At 41.5% G+C, this 3683-nt stretch overlaps 1 long non-coding RNA gene across 2 annotated transcripts in view; it reads right to left on the bottom strand.

Moving 5' to 3' along the window:
* Positions 1-2101: 2101 nt before the first annotated feature.
* Positions 2102-3683, bottom strand: part of LOC145505573 (uncharacterized) — a 39871-nt gene continuing 38289 nt past the window's right edge. Inside the window, exon 4 of one of the 2 annotated variants that reach the window (XR_014053120.1) lies at positions 2102-3683. This exon is cut by the window's right edge and continues 548 nt beyond it. This is a non-coding gene — a long non-coding RNA (uncharacterized LOC145505573). The other variant, XR_014053119.1, reaches the window with a different exon arrangement.

The raw sequence follows: 3683 nt of genomic DNA, 5'->3' as shown, positions 1-3683 counted from the left end.
TGTCCACATTGAGATAAATGATTGAGTAAATAAATACGTGGGGGAAAAAAAAAAGATCTCATGTAGAAGAATTCCAAATCATTTTATATGTATATTCCACCCTCAGCTTCCCAGGTGGCTCAGTGGTAAAGATCGGCCTGCCAGTGCAGGAGCTACAAGATGTGGGTTCAATCCCTGGGCCAGGAAGATTCCTTGGAGGAGGAAATGACAACCCACTCCAGTATTATTGCCTGGAAAATTCTATAGACAGCAGAGCCTGGCAGAGCCTGGGGTGGCAAAGAGTTGGACACGACTGAGTGACTAAGCACACAGCATCCTCAAGGAGGAGAGGAAGCAAGGAGGAGAAGTGTAATATCCCACCCCTTAAGTGTGGGCTACAAGGAGTGTGGAAGTGTGGAGGCTGGGAGGGGAGAGTAACTTTACAGTGGAGAAATCTGACAACCACTATCATTTTGTGGCAAATAGATGGGAGAAAGTGGAAATAGTGACAGGCTTTATTTTCTTGGGCCTCAAAATCACTGCAGATGGTGACTGCAACCATGAAATTTAAAGACGCTTGCCCCTTGGAAGGAAAGCTATGACAAAACTAGACAGTGTATTAAAGAGCAGAGATATCACTTTGCCAACAAAGGTCCATATAGTCAAAGCTATGGTTTCCCCAGTAGACATATACAGATGTGAGAGCTGGACCATAAAGAAGCCTGAGTGCCAAAGAATTGATGCTTTCGGAGACCCTTTGAGAATCCGTTAGACTGCCAGGAGATCAAACCAGTCAACCCTAAAGGAAATAAACCCTGAATATTCATTGGAATGACTGATGCTAAAGCTGAAGCTCCAATACTTTGTCCACCTGATGCAAAGAACTGACTCATTGGAAAAGATTTTGATGCTGGGAAAGATTGAGGGCAGGAAGAGAAGGAGGTGACAGAGAATGAGATGGTTGGATGGCATCACTGACTCAATGGACATGAGTTTGAGCAAACTCCAGGAGATAGTGAAGGATAGGGAAGTCTGGCATGCTGCAGTGTATGGGGTTGCAAAGAGTCAGACACACTTAGTTACTACTGAACAAGAGCAACCTCTGCCCAGTAGTCAAAGTCAACATCACAGCCACGAATCATGTGTGTAGTTTGTACTCTTGATATAACATGATGAAAATGGCACTTTACCTCTGTGATCATCCTCCCCAAAACCCATAAGCACAGTCTAATCCTGAGAAAAACATCAGACTATTTCCAATAGATGAGGATCCTACAACATACATGACCAGTACTCTTTAAAACTGTCAAGGTCATCAAAAACCAGAAAGGTTTAAGAACTGTCATAGTCAAGGGGCACCTAAAGAGACTTGACAACAAAATGCAATGAGCATTTGTTGGGAGCAATCTTGGAACAGAGAAAGGCCATCAGATAAAAAGTTTAAAAATCTGTGTGAACTATGAACTTAGTTAATTAAATGTGTTGATGTCTGTTCATTAATTATAACCAACGCATCATATTAAAGTAAAAGGTTCATAAGAGGGGAGATCTTTGGAAGGGGGAGTATATCAGGAATTCTTTGAACTATCTTCCTAATTTTTCTGTAAATCTAAAACTGCCCTCAAATATAAAGTCTATGATACAGACTTAGAGAATGAACTTATTGTAACCAAGGGGAAGGATTGGGGGAAGGGATATTTAGGGAGTTTGGGATGGACAGGTACATACTACTGCACTTGAAATGGACAACCAACAGGGACCTATTGTATAGCACAGGGAATTCTACTAAATGTTATGTGGCAGCCTGGATGAGAGGAGAGTTTGGGGGAGAGTGGATACTTGTATATGTATGGCTGAGTCCCTTTGTTGTGCACCTGAAACTATCCCAACATTATTAATCGGCACTACTATGATACAAAACACAAAGTTAAAAAAAAATACTACCAAAAAGGAAAGTCTATGAAAAAATAGTGATAATAAAAATAAATGGAGCTTAACAACTAGAATATCTGTCATTATTTTATCATCATTATTGAACTGAGAAATTTCTACCTTTCTATCCAACAATAATTTACAGGAAATACCACATACAGAGGAACATATTAAACTATGTCATGAGAAATTCAATCACCAAAATGATCTAGTACCTTTAATAAATAAATTGCAAAAGAAAAAGTGACAAATGAGGACCCAATGCAGAGATTTAGGAGACATGTAAACCAATCAAATGTGAGGAACTTATTTGGATCTGATTTAAACAAGCAAACTTCCTTGTTCTATTTTTCCACTGTATCATTTGTGTTTCCTCAGTCACCTCTGCCAAAAGAACCATCTGCACCCATATCTCAGGGTCTACTTTGGGGAAATCCAAACAAGGACACCCATCATTAAGAGACTGGTTGAAGAATATAAAAAGAATGTATCGAGATATATATGCATCACTGAATCACTTTGCAGCACAGCAGAAATTAACACAACATTGGAAATCAACTATCCTTCAATAATTCCTTTCCTTCTCTTCTCAGGATTGGGAAGATCCTATGGAGGAGGGCATGGCAACTCACTCCAGTATTCTTGCCTGTAGAATCCCATGGACAGAGGAGCCTGGTGGGCTACAGTCCATAGGGTCACAAAGAGTCGGATACGACTGAAGCAACTAAGCACAAGCATGCAGTTCAGTTCAGTCACTCAGTCGTGTCCAACTCTTTGCGACCCCATGAACCGCAGCATGCCAGGCCTCCCTGTCCATCACCAACTCCCTGAGTCCACCCAAACCCATTTCCATCGAGTCGATGATGCCATCTAGCCATCTCATCCTGTCGTCCCCTTCTCCTCCTGCCCTCAATCTTTCCCAGCATCAGGGTCTTTTCAAATGAGTCAGCTCTTCGCATCAGGTGGCCAAAGTATTGGAGTTTCAGCTTCAACATCAGTCCTTCCAATGAACACCCAGGACTGATCTCCTTTAAGATGGACTGGTTGGATCTCCTTGCAGTTCAAGGGACTCTCAAGAGTCTTCTCCAACACCACAGTTCAAAAGCATCAATTCTTCGGCGTTCAGCTTTCTTCACCATCCAACTCTCACATCCATACATGACCACTGGAAATACCATAGCCTTGACTAGACAGACCTTTGTTGGCAAAGTAATGTCTCTGCTTTTTAATATGCTATCTAGGTTGGTCATAACTTTCCTTCCAAGGAGTAAGCATCTTTTAATTTCATGGCTGCAGTCACCATCTGTGGTGATTTTGGAGCCAAGAAAAATAAAGTTAGCCACTGTTTCCACTGTTTCTCCATCTATCTGCCGTGAAGTGATGGGACCAGACGCCATGATCTTAGTTTTCTGAATGTTGAGCTTTAAGCCAACTTTTTCACTCTCCTCTTTCACTTTCATCAAGAAGCTCTTTAGTTCTTCTTCACTTTCTGCCATAAGGGTGGTGTCATCTGCATATCTGAGGTTATTGATATTTCTCCCAGCAATCTTGATTCCAGCTTGTGCTTCATCCAGCCCAGAGTTTCTCATGATGTACTCTGCATATAAGTTAAATAAACAGGGTGACAATATACAGCCTTGATGTACTCCTTTTCCTATTTGGAACCAGTCTGTTGTTCCATGTCCAGTTCTAACTGTTGCTTCCTGACCTGCATACAGGTTTCTCAAGAGACAGGTCAGATGGTCTGGTATTCCAATCTCTTTCAGGATTTT

The sequence above is a fragment of the Giraffa tippelskirchi genome, chromosome 5, assembly GCF_054371585.1.
Source record: "Giraffa tippelskirchi isolate mGirTip1 chromosome 5, T2T-mGirTip1v1.2.pri, whole genome shotgun sequence".
NCBI classification, from domain to species: Eukaryota; Metazoa; Chordata; class Mammalia; order Artiodactyla; family Giraffidae; genus Giraffa; species Giraffa tippelskirchi.
This window is presented reverse-complemented; position numbering and strand designations above follow the sequence as displayed.